The following is a 13,587-nucleotide window of genomic DNA, read 5'->3' on the forward strand; positions in this document are numbered from 1 at the left end:
TCCTAGCTCTGTTCATCAACAGATCCCAGCTCTGTTCATCAACAGATCCCAGCTCTGCTCATCAACAGATCCCAGCTCTGTTCATCAACAGATCCCAGCTCTGTTCATCAACAGATCCTAGCTCTGTTCATCAACAGATCCCAGCTCTGCTCATCAACAGATCCCAGCTCTGCTCATCAACAGATCCCAGCTCTGTTCATCAACAGATCCCAGCTCTGTTCATCAACAGATCCCAACACTGGGGATCAAAAAATCAAATCCCATTTAATAGTAGAGGCCAGATCCGTGCAATAAATATAAAGACGAGCTCTGTTCAACATGGACCTGTTGTTTATAAAGAACTGTGCTAGTCCATGAACAGAGAAAATCAGAGCAAATGACATCACTAATCAATAAATGGAATACTTGAGTTTCTAATATAAATTTTTTGCTCAGATGAATACAAAGTCAGATGAATGTTCTGGACTACTAAATTCAAAAAATTGTGCCATATTGCACACTGTAGCTGTTACAAAATAATAAAAAATTTGTACAGACTTGAAACAATTGTTACTCAATTTTTCATGGAGGAAAATGTTTTAGTATATATACATAACTTGACACAAAAGCTTACATTTTAGCATAACAGAGCTGCTCTCTGTTTTGGCATCCATCACTATTGGTGTAGTTGGGCAAAAATTGTTCTTAAATGAATGTTTGACTGAAAACCATAGAGTAATTTATATTGTTCTTCTCAAATTGGTAAATTAAGCATTTTTAGGATTAAAAAAGTTCAAAAATGAGGTCCCCAAAGAACATTTTATAATAATAATAATATTATACAATATTAAAAATGAGCATTAATATTCAAGTAAAGGATATATTTAAAGGTTGTTGCAAAGCTAAAATTTGTGATTTTAGATTGAATGAGCACTAACAGGAGGTATCATAAAATTTAATAATTAATACTCAAAATAACTTTGAAATTAACTTCAACATCATGAAATATCTTGTGGTTTAAAAATGATAGGTGGAGACACATCTATGAATGATAACAGGGGGCTTCAGCTATAGCCAGTCTTGAGGTGTTAGGGCAGTACATGACATATGGTAACTGGTGCAAGCCTGGGCAGCATTAGTGCTGGGCTTGTTGCGAGATTCTCTCATGTACCGTAGTTCCTTGGCCCTCCAGGCTGGAGGTGGCAGCTTTACATAATTATTGCCAAATCATTATAGTTTATGTTTTGATGATATCTACAGGGTGACACAAAAAAAACAGAGCTCACTAAAAGTCTTATAACTCCTGAAATTTTATTCAGTTTGAAACAAAAATTCTATGGAATTATGTACAACCTATGTAGCCAACATCTGCAAAATCTCAATTCTATACCACAAAAACTCTTTGTTCTACAGACTGTAGTCCAAGGCATCTCGAAGCTCACACGTGGTAGACTCTTAGATCAATCCGTCTTCTTAATGAATCTGAAACAAATAACAGGATTACTTGAGTATTGTGGAAATTATTCAACTTTTTATGAGCTCTGTTTTTTTTGTGTCACCCTGTACATCATTCCATATGGCAAGAAAACAACATTGGTTTCTTGATGGAACCACAGGTATCATTCTTTGTGACAAGGTTTTTTTATTTTCTTGTATTTGTAGTAGATATGAAGTTTGATTTTGTCATTTATTCAGTTGAGGTATACCGGTACCATAAAATGGGGTTACTTTGACCAGCAGGGTAACTTTGACAACTTTTTGTTTTTTTAACAAAAACCCCTGAAACTCAAAAATTATTTGACATAGAAAAATTTTGTCAATGGCCATCAAAGGCCTAATACTGAGGCTACGTAACACAATAGAAAGATTTAAAAAGTTTGCATATCTAATAGGTTAAAAAATTAATAAGGCCTAGTAGTTGGGGTTTCACGATCAGGAAGTAGTGGTGGCGGTATTCTGGGACGAGCTGAGCCGCGAAGTTCAGGGAGCCCAGAAGACTTTCCAAGCGTAGTCTTGAGGAATGCCCTCTGTCCCTCAGGCGTAACATGGAGTCGACGATGGAGGAGGCTGAGTCTGTTGGCAGAGACCACCAACTGTTTTGCAGCAGCCAACAGACGCCCAGCCAGGTGGTGTCTTGGGTGGGCTCTAGTGCTGACTTCTTCCAGTTGCCGGTTGATGAGGAAGCCCAGCGATTGGAGGAGGTCGAGAGCTCTTTGAGTTGACGCAAGAGCCTCTTGGGCGGATGCCCCCCAGATGAGCAAGTCGTCTATATATCCGAGCACGTGCACACCTTCCTTCCTGAGTGTCTGCAGGGGTGCATTGAGCGGCTTCGTAAAAATCAGGGGTCAATTGTTGGACAGCTTTCCGGGGTTTGTAGAGGCGGATGGAGCGGGCTTGGCCGCGTTATTGTTGCCGGAGGATTTAGGCTGTTGTCCCCTGAAGGGGTGACGGTTGCCTCGGCCGCCTCTGCTGCTTCTGCTGTTGGAGGAGTTGCCTCTGCGGCCTCTGCTAGAGTATAGACCTGTATTTTGCATGTTTCAATTCAAGTTTAACTTATCTAGTAAAAAAATGGCATCATTTTGAAAAAAATGGTCAAAGTTACCCCATTTCATGGTACTTGAAATGAGAACATTTCTCATGCAGTGCCCAGATGCTTCAAGTCAGGCAATTTCTGAAGTCCTTATTATCAAAGATGAATTTGCAGCTATCATTTACGCATAAATGTATTTTAAAATCTAATATAAATTCAAGAAAGTTTGTGTGTGTGGGTTTGTAGCCTGGGCCTCCTGGCACAACTAAAATTAAGCAACTCCAGCTCTAGAGTATTTGACGTTTGCATCAAATACTCCTCTTTGCCTTACTGTAACATATTAACTCTGTTGTAGGCAAGCAGAGAAATATACAGAAATTCAAGTTTGTGCAGCTGCTCAGTATAAAAAAGTGTGACAAATTCTAAAATATATTTAATGAGTAATTCTCAAAATTTTTTGTATTAAAGGATTACATAACAGTTGAATTAAATGAGGTAACCAGACAAATAAAATTAAAATAATTTACATCTAAACATCCAAATATCAAGGGAAACTGTCTGATTTTAATTTCTTTAAAATCCACTAAGTTACTTTTATTAATTGAATAAATATAGACAATAACAGGCAGAAAAAAATGCAGAATTTGTCAATTTTGTGTTATGAGAATGAAATTTTATTTGAATGCTGATGCTATACATATATAGTCAGATGGGGTAAGACAGGACCGAAATCACTAACAAGCCTGTAGCATCTATACCAAGAATAACTAAAAACCCTAAACCTATCACAAGATGTATTTATGAAATGGGATTCTAAGCTACATCTCAGACGTTTTGCATCTAACATAGTTTTCTGTACAGATTAAAAAAAGTGAGCTGGTCCCATCTTACCCCACTGGGGTAAGATGGGACCAGGCATGGGGTAAGACAGGACCAACTGGCAATTCTTATGTTACAAGGTTTTTAATAAAAGTACAAATCTGATATTCAATATTATCCATCTAGAAACACATTATTTGATTAAACAACCACTTGTTACTGTTTTGTGCTGCGGGAAGTCAACTCTAATGTCAGTCACATTGGAGGTTTTGTAATGAGAAAACTTTGTTAAGCATAGTAATAGTGGCTAGTGGGTTGGCTTTGGTTCATTGTAGAGCACTGCTAAATGCTTCATGTGTATTCCATTAGTGTCATTGTCTGAAAATTTATCAAATTGGTAATAAAACCATAACCAATGGATAATAACTTAAGTGTCAGACGTCATGTGTTTTCTTGCTAACTGCATTTGTGGTGCACTTCTTCAAACATAGCTCATGCCCTCTCTCAGAGTTGTGATCATAATTATTTTTCATGTTTCACACAATGATTTTTCCCTCAGCCAATCTTGCACATACTTGTTCTGCAGCTCACCAATGGGAAGAGACATCCCTATTTTCTATATCCCTTTGATGCAAGTGCACTAAATTTCTTTAATTAATAAAGTAACAAGTTATAATGAAGTTTGAGCAAAAGATAAAAATTTTGACCAAAATACTCCATGTACTACACAATAATAAATTCATTTAAAAACTATTTTTGATAAACTGTAGGGTAATAGAGGACCATTTGTGGGGTAAGACAGGACCATTTGTGGGGTAAGACAGGACCATTTGTGGGGTAAGACAGGACCATTTGTGGGGTAAGACAGGACCATTTGTGGGGTAAGATAGGACCACTTGTGGGGGTAAAACAGGATCATTTAGTGGTCACATCTTACCCCATGTCTGGTCCTTTTTTACCCCATTTTAGAATTGATGTCAGGCAGTGATGGTAGCAGGTAGGAATACCTAGTATATCTCAAAAGTTGCCTATTACTTAAGGTTACCTGCCTACATCCACAAACTTGGCCAAAATATTTTTTGTCAATAGACAGAGCTTATTTCCCAAACAGGGTTAACTATTTTGTGACCCTTCTTTAGATAGGTTTTCTTTAAAAATTAGCCAGAAATTCAATATTTGCAGAAGAGTTGAAACAAACACTGAAATGACAGGCAATGATTGCTCTAACATATTCTTTTATCAAATTAAATTCAGTGCAATTAGAATGCATGCCATGGGCTGGTCCTTTCTTACCCATGAAGCCTGTGATCCTGTCTTACCCCATTTGACTATATATAAATAGAGATTGGCAGAAGCATGATAACATAGCCTTGCACATAAAATGAGGGAATGTGTGAAAGACCTTCATGTGAGAATTTTGGTGACATTCCCAATCATGACCTAATCTAGGTGTGGCAGTGAAGCAAGGCTGCCTTACAGGTACTGACAGCTGGTGACAAGTAACAGCTTACAGGTTCTGACAGGTAATAGGTTCAAGTGCCATAAAATAGGGTGACTTGGAGCAGGTTTTGGTGCTTGCCTTTTTGTGATACAAATAGTCAGACAGTAAATATAAACATATATATCTTTACTACATTTGTAAGATATCTCATACTACTTCAAGAGCCATCCACACAACAATTTTTCCAAGGCAAGAACTATTTGAGAACATGGTTTTCTTTTCTTAAATGTCAAAATGGTCAAAGTCAGCCTGTCAATGGTCCAAGTCATGACATTTTATGGTAGGTAGCTCTGTAACTAACCATCTTGATCTAGCATTGGATTCTAAATGTAATGTCAGAATAAAAAACACAAAAAAATGTATTTATTTGTACTGTATATGTAAATTGGTATATATTTGTAATCTTTAGATTGGTCTCCATCTTTTGCATCAATCATTGAACATTGTATTATGTATTGATCATTGGTCACTGGCCATATCAATTGCGAATCATCATTTATGCAGATGTTTTATAGGCCACTTGGCAAATGCTCTCTGCCATACTCCACCCAGAGCAGCTTGGCCTCTCAGCTTGGCCTTGGGTAACTTAGACCGGCGGGGTAACTTAGACCACTTTTCGTTTTTTTAACAAAAACCCCCACAACTCAAAAACTATTTGACATAGAAAAATTTTGTCAAAGAAATGAATAAAGTAGGTAATATTGACAGTAGGTAATATTGAACATGTATTATGCATAGATGTTAAGAATGCTAAGAATGCGGCGCCGTTGTTTCGAGACCGTGGGAAAGGTTAGTTTACATTGAACGAGCGTTGCGAGGGAAATTTCATTAGAAGGAATGCAGCGTCTCTCGAGGGTTAGGCTTAAGTGTGCGCGACACTAGCATATATAAGGACCTTAGAAATTCGCGCCAAGGGTTGTTGGTTCTACGGCGGAGACCGTCACGCACGTGCGGTCTGCAGTTAGCGGACGTAACAGCTGCGGCCGTGAGGCCACGGTGTTACTGTTTTCGAACATTGACGGTCGCGACTTGCGAGAAACTTAGACTCACCAAGGCAGTTAAGATTCCTGTGAGCGCGTCAAACATATACAATGGACGGCTACGACTTCAACATATTATACGGTCAACATCATCACTACGGCTGCGACTCAGCTGTGAGACAACGCGAGCAGCCACGAGATGTACAATGATAATAACGCACGTCATCAGAAGATCCAAGTTTCGAGCTCTACACCAAGAAACATCAGTACAAAACGGTCACGATTTCCATCAAGAAGAAGCGGTACGATTGTATTCATCTTCAACCGCCGAAGCACCGCATTGATCCGAAGTAACATCATCGACGATGAAGACTACGCCACTATTCTGATGTACGGTTGTTGTAAAACAACCTACGGCCAGACTGGCCGTGTGGCATCTATATCAACGAGATACGACAGCTATGAAGAAAGAGCAACTGTGAAGAGAGCGCGCGGTACAGCTGCAGTACGGCCACTTGAAATACGGCTGCGATGCGCGGGGGACAGCCGCGGTACGGTCATGGAACGTACAGCCGTAAAAATGTGTGCAAGTTACGGTCGTTTACAACAGTCATACGGCTCAACGGAACTGCAACGGATCACATGCTTTTTCTGTTAAAATTAGATGATTTTACATGATGATGATTTAACTGATAGATTTTGGACTTTGTGTTCAGCTCGCCTTCTTCATGTACTAGAGATTTTTGTTAACGTAGGATGTGAACTTGAAATTTCTCAATTTAATATGAAATGTATCAGTGTTTCATTACACCCTCTCTCTGTACTATATTTTGCCGAACCTGCCCAAAAAGAGAACCGTATATCATCGTGCCAATCAAGTGGCACTCGGCAAATCACCTGACAAAATGATAAGTAATGAATACTGGTATCTTGAAACTGAACTAAATATCTTTTATTATATATTTTTTCCCCAATTTAATTAAATAAAAAACCCCAGAACTCAAAAACTAATTGACATAGAAAAATTTTGTCAATGGGCATTAAAGGCCTAATACTGAGGCTACATAACACAATAGAAAGATTTAAAAAGTATGCATATCTAATAGGTTAAAAAATTAAAAATGTGACCCACAAAAAAGCTATTATTTGAAGCCTGTCAGAGTACCCTCTCAAATTTTTGTATTTTTTGGTTAAATAACTCCAGGTTTTGATGCATTGTAGTAGAACTCTTCTAGTTACATATGCAAATGACAAATTTTAGGAAAGTGTCAGTGTTTGCAAATGAGGGGCGCCGCCCCCAAATGGAGGAACTTAGACCACCAAATGTCAGCCCTGATTGGGTAACATAGACAGGCTTGGAAGTTAATATAAAATTACCATATATAACATATTTTATGTTTGACAGCCTATTTATGTTTTTTCTTTATGTTTCAGACTCTACAGAGTCTTATATATGGTAATTTTAGCTTAATTTCCAAACTGGTCAATATCACCCTGTCAGGGCTGCCATTAGGTAGTCACATTTCCCTCATTATGGGGCGGTGCCCCCCATTTGCAAACTATGACACTTTCCTCAAGTTTGTCATTTGCATATGTAACTAGAAGAGTTCTACTACAATGCACCAAAACCTGGAGTTATTTTACCAAAAAATATTATTGATTTTACCACCCGGTCTAACAGGCTGGAATTCTAAGAATGGAGGTTCACTTATTAAAAAGCTTTCCACCCAAGCTGAAAAGCTTTCCCATTCCCACAGTGCTCTTCCAGGATCCAGCCTTACCATGGATTAACATGATATTTTACATTGGCATGTTGCCATAGCTTAAATTTAAACAATTTTTGTGTATCATCATCCAGGTGAATGACTAAAATGACTATAGTGAAAAGGTGAATCAAAAGTGGACTGTGGACAAAATATTTTAATTTTATACTAGTACAACAAATTTGTAAAAGAATTATTTAGTCTTATAATTTAGATGTCACTTGTTTGATAGATATTTTTCATTTGTCTTTTATTTAATGGATTTTTTAAATTTTCCAGGCCTTTTGTTTGTAATGATCAAGTTTCAGTCAAGTATTTAGTTAACTAGTACTGTAGTACATATACCATACTTGGGGGCGGGGCTTATGGGCACAACCAATCACAGCTTGAAAGCATCCCCAACAACCAATCACAGCTTGAAAGCATTCCCATCAACCAATCACAGCTAGAAAGCAGATAACATTACAATTCCATTATCCAACTACAGCTGGAAAGCTGAAAAGGGCTAAAATCACAATCCTATCAACCAATCACAGCTGGAATTCTGGAAAGGGATAGGATATGTAAATAATGGACTGAAAGTGTTAAGTTCCTGGCCTTTCCAAGCTTTCAGATCCTGCTTTCCAATATGCTATGTGTACTAGTTAATTTATTATCCCTCTAGAATTCCACACTGCGGTCTAAGATACCCATGAGCTGGGGTAAGAAAGACCATCACTTTTTTTGAAATTACATAAAGACTATGAGAGACAGGAGCCAGCAATTTATGGTGAGTGAAGCTAGAGTATAGACCTGCATTTTGCATGTTTCAATTCAAGTTTAATTTAGCTAGTAAAAAAATGGCATCATTTATAAAAAAAGTGGTCTAAGATACCCCATTTTATGGTACCACATTTATCAAAATTGCATCTTCTTATCCAGAAACACTGAACAGAAGTTAAGGGGACCGGCTAACCCAAAAATCGAAAAATGTCACTTTTTTCGTTTTTTGGTCCATTTTAAAGCTGCTTTTCAGGCGCATAAATCGGTGTAATTGGCACCTCTGTGCGTGCGTTAGTTTGTTTTTTATTAATTTTAGTATGGGTTGGTATGATAGGCCGATATCAGTGCGCGGACCTCTGACGTCGGCTCTGGCGTCGCTCTATAGCCGACCAATCGAGCTGGCAATTTTCAACGGATTGCTTCAGCGGCCAATGAGAGATATCAGGGCGGAGCTCTCATTTTTACGCATCCAATGGTGTAAGCAGCATGCCTGTGCGTGTGTTAGTTTGTACGTAATATTGTGTTTACTACGACGCGATCATTGGTTGCCGTGCTAGAGCGCTGTCGCTATCTAGCCTCGTACCAGCGTTGCAATCGTTCTGTGAGCTTCAGTGTGTTTTGAACTGTGCTACTTGTAGGTGTTGCGAGTGTTTTCTCTCTCCCCCTAAATTTTGTGCAGATTTACAGAATTCTTTGAGGTAAGATGCCGAAGCGAAAGAGGCAGAATTTTGGTAAAGTTGGGTATGTTCAACCGTGTGATCGGCGACCAAAGCCACCCGTTGAGCCACCTACTTGGGTGAATCCTCTCGTACGTCGGCAAGAACTGCTTGCGGCTGCTATACCAGAGAAGGATTTACCTAGTCAGGCTCCGGGTTCTGGCAGTAAGTGCCTAATTCCTGTAACGTTGATAAACCAGCTTTTCCGCTGTAATCCACAGTGTTCCGAATGTGGCGCCGTTTGCGATGCTTCCGTGCAGATTCTTCATATGGAAGCAAAGATTGTCACCAAATGCAGTAAGTGTAAAGTTGAAGCAAAGTTTTATGAGGCTGAATGTGTGACCGGACTTGACGGTAGAGCGAGTAATTTCACTCTGAAGAATTTGAGCCTTGTATATTATTCAATGATGAACAGTGACGGCTTCGCCGGTTGCAAGCGAATTTGTGCTTCACTGTCAACCCATGGCTTCGCCAACCTAGCCTTCTCTGGGCACTGTGACTTTCTGTATAAGAATATGAACCTTTTCTTTACAACGAAGCAAAATGAAATGATAGCAGCCCTGAAGCATGCTTCCTCTGAGAGAGGGACTTACAAGGAAGGCAACGAATTTCTCGACCTCGATGTGAGTTTCGACGGCACGTGGATGACACGGGGACACAAATCCCACATAGGGATCGGCTGTGTGATAGAATGGAACACAGGATTTGTCGTCGACTTTGAAGTTCTGTCAAACTTCTGCCAGTCATGCTTCACGAAGCAGCGAACCCTGTCACCGGAGGAGTTTGCACACTGGAAGGTGACGCATCGCAACTGCAAGAAAAACTTTGATGGCAAGTCTGGAGCTATGGAGAAGGAAGCTGCTACGAGAATTTGGAGCAGGTCGACGCAACTTGGTCTTCGCTACGTCACGTTCCTTAGTGATGGAGATTCTGCAGCATACAAGGCTGTTACAGAATTGAACGACGGAGCAGGCCCCTATGACGTCCCTGTGGAGAAGGAGGAGTGCATCAACCATGTTTCAAAAATCTCTTGCACTCCAACTTTCTCTTTCATAATTTCCTTTATTTCTTTCTAATATTTTTCTTCATTATTCTGTGCCAAACTGGACGACAAAGAGTCAGGTTGGCGCCTGATGAGACCCCTCGCTCGTGACGAGATAATAGGCGATGGTAAAGCCGGGGATCCAGTGCCTGAGCACGGAATAAACTTTCCTTTCTAGTTTTTCGGCTCTCCTGAGAAATTAGAATTTTCGTTTTTTGTCTTTTTGTAAACCTATCTCCTCCTACAGTTTTCAAGCTACAGCAATGAGATGTGCATGGTTCGTCTTATATATGGGGGAGAAGGGGGGAGGGGGTGAAAAAAGTGAAAAAATGGGAAAAACGCGCATTTAAAAAAAAAATATGGGGAAAATGAAAAAAAGCGATGGCCACGTCGATAGATATGGTCTTTACGAATCGAATGATATGTGTCTGGATGTTGTAGGATGATATTTGTAGGAGGAGATCGATTTTCTGTAGTACCCCTTTTTAGCCGTTTTCTATGAATTTCACGTTTTCTATCAGTTTTTTCGAAAAATTTATAGAAGTAAAATGTTTTTATTTTTACATTTTACGTATGTATGTGAAGTTTCATGATGATCGGATAATAACTGAAGAAGTTTTTCCGGAGCTTAGCCGGTCCCCTTAAACCAGAAATTGTTTAGAATCAGTTCATTTATTATTTCCCCATTTACTTGAGATTTAAACAAATATCTTATCTTATGTATGAATTATGATAATGCTGATCTACACTCTACATGATACTTTGTGGCAGGAAAACATCTACCTTTAGGGCCATGACTAGAGCTTCCCCACCATTTCCGGGACCGCAAAATTTCCGCCAGATGAGTTAGGTAAACACCATATTCTGACACATTAAGGATGTACCAAGAAATGAATGGCTATAAAAAGATCACTGTATGTGCAACTCAAGTTCTGATTGCTTTATGTCACTCTCAAAACACCACACTACATGCCAGCAACAATGAAATGTCACAAACTGTTGCCATATTTATCTAAAAGCCTTTAGAATTCAAATCTACAAAATCCCTTAATTCCGATGCAGTGTGACTAAATTTGGCATTTTGTGACTGATTTCGACAGCGCTTCAAACTCATATAAATTTGTAATTCTGACGCACTGTGTGAGCTTTATCTGAATACGACACAGCTTAGAACAAGCTTTGGTAGAGCAAGGTCAACTATCAACTTTGACACGTGTTTCGATGTTCTCATTTCTCACTAGGTAGTTGACTTGGACTTTTGCTCTGAGGATCTTAACATTTTCCTGCCAGAGCTAGTGTTTTGCGGGAATCTGGCATGCAATAGTATGACGTCATTATTTCAACCATCTACGCACGCGTGCTAGTCTGGAAAAGTCCTATTTTTGTCTGAAATATCGCAGCTCTAATATCATATAATTTCAGTAGGTATGAAATCTCGCGGCTCGAATGTCATAAATTTTTGTTTGATTAAAAAATATCGTAGAAATGGAATCACGGCTGGCAAATCCATAAAACCACGGCTCGAAAAATTCAGTCGCGGCTCACCAAGTAGATATATTCCATACTAGCACACGTGGAAATAAGACAGAGCTCAATATAAAGAAAAAAGTTGAGTAGTGTCGGAATTACCCACGATGTCAGAATATGGTGCATTTACCCTACCTCCTATCCAATTGTTAATAAAAGTGCAAGATTGGGCTGCAAGATTTGAATTGTATTAAAAAATTGTCACGATGGAGCTGCAAAATTTTAGAAACAAGTAGAAAAATTCCAATCCTGCGTTTGAGGGTCTATACTTATACTTGTATAACTTAAACAACTCAAAATTGAACTTGAGGAAGAGTCTTAAAACTCTCTGCTGTGATCCTATGCCGGGTGCCCTATGTCCCCGGGCCCCCCTATCATCTATGCCACACAGACCACAGTCACTACTCTCTACAGAATATTAATACTATTTAGTGCATTCAAATGGTCCTTTAAACTATAATCATTTTACTGATTTCAATCATCCATGGGAGTAGGCCACTAAATCAACTTGGTCTTGGTAGATCATATGGTACCTAACCTAACTACACAGTACACAATCCTCACATTTGAAATTTAAATTATTCATTATTTATTGTGTACATAACTGGTGGAAACATTGATCTACAAGACTACAATTACAGCTCTACAAGTACCTAATTACCTACTTTGACCTTAGACCTTACTGGTAAGTAACATGGCAAGCCTTCATTAGTGCTTTTCTCTCAGCACTAACCTCACGTTAGAATTCATTAATAAGGGTAGAGTTTCTCAAGAAATAACAGCAAAATTTCTAACTTCAGCCATGAGAGATATCTCAATTTTATTTCCAGTTGCTTGAACGTGTACGTGTAGTCGTGTACTGTGTGTAGTACCTAGAACCTGAGGCTAGAAGTTAGAGATAATTATATGTTCATTATGTTGTGAGAGCGATGCTACATTTTTTTCTGAACTTTGAAGTCAGCAACGGCCATCTTGATTGATGCAGGTTAGAAAATCCAATTTATAGAAAATATCATACTGGCTGCGCTCGATGATTGACCATATCATTATCGCGCTCGCTGGTTGGAGTATCAAGATTGCATGAGTGACTGCAAGGAGGAAAAGTCCCCCGCTCAGCACAAAACCCCTACAATGAAACCTCCCGAATAAGGGAACCCATTGACCCTCAGTACCCCCGGTTCACCGCTAATTGTGCACATAAATATAAAGCCTTACCAGCTTATTTTGCAGAAAGGAAAAGCAACGTCGACATTTCTCATAGTAAGCTTCAAAGCCTATGATTTTCTCGCCCTCGCACTAACACCTTCACTCGACGTAAATAAGAAAACACATGCAGCGTCGCCTCCAATCCCCCTATTGCGCTTTCGATGCGCTTTTGTTCAAGCAACAACAACATACAATGGAAAAAAACTTTACTTAGGTAGACTATGAAAAAATAAATAATTTAACAATCTGAAATTAAAAATAATTAACAATGAAGCTTTAAACTGGTAAAAATGCGATTATTGTATTTGTAATTATGCTTTTTATTCTTGTTCAGGTAGATTTAAATCAGTTTCCAATCCGAGTTCATAATAGAATTTAGATATAAAATCTACTGCATTAAAAAAATATATTAAATGATTTGTAAAAAGGGGGAATTAGTTACGCTTGTTCTATAGAATGTTCAAAAATGCCTTATGTAACACAGTTTGGCCGTCCGAGACCAACACCTGCTAAAAACCAATGATCACTTCCTTCGAAAACGAAGCTCAAATTGTTACAGTTCAGCAGAATACCAGCAGGATCAGGATTGGAACAGAGAGATGCGAGCTCGAACCCAGCTCTGTGAAGTGCAACAGTTTCTGGTTAGAATCAGCAAGGAGGCTGAGGCGGTTAAGAAAAGCAAAATTCAGCAGTGAGTTGCATGTTCGAGACCCACAGTAAATAGCATAGCATGAATCGGCGCAGATGATTAGGCCGAAGAGG

General features: G+C 39.0%; 1 protein-coding gene across 4 annotated transcripts in view; it reads right to left on the bottom strand.

The window, feature by feature from the left end:
• The window catches only part of LOC108666277 (zinc finger protein 184), a 23,224-nt gene extending 10,245 nt beyond the window's left edge, over positions 1–12,979 (bottom strand). For 2 of the 4 annotated variants that reach the window (XM_018153114.2, XM_018153111.2), the window contains exon 1: positions 12,835–12,979. The gene's annotated coding sequence lies outside the window, so the exon portion shown is untranslated. Of the gene's footprint in view, positions 1–613; positions 725–12,352; positions 12,399–12,834 lie in introns of those variants that run through there. The other 2 variants (XM_047884218.1, XM_018153112.2) reach the window with 2 other exon arrangements.
• Positions 12,980–13,587: the final 608 nt, after the last annotated feature.

Source organism: Hyalella azteca, unplaced genomic scaffold (genome assembly GCF_000764305.2).
Source record: "Hyalella azteca isolate HAZT.00-mixed unplaced genomic scaffold, Hazt_2.0.2 contig14896, whole genome shotgun sequence".
Taxonomy (NCBI): Eukaryota; Metazoa; Arthropoda; class Malacostraca; order Amphipoda; family Hyalellidae; genus Hyalella; species Hyalella azteca.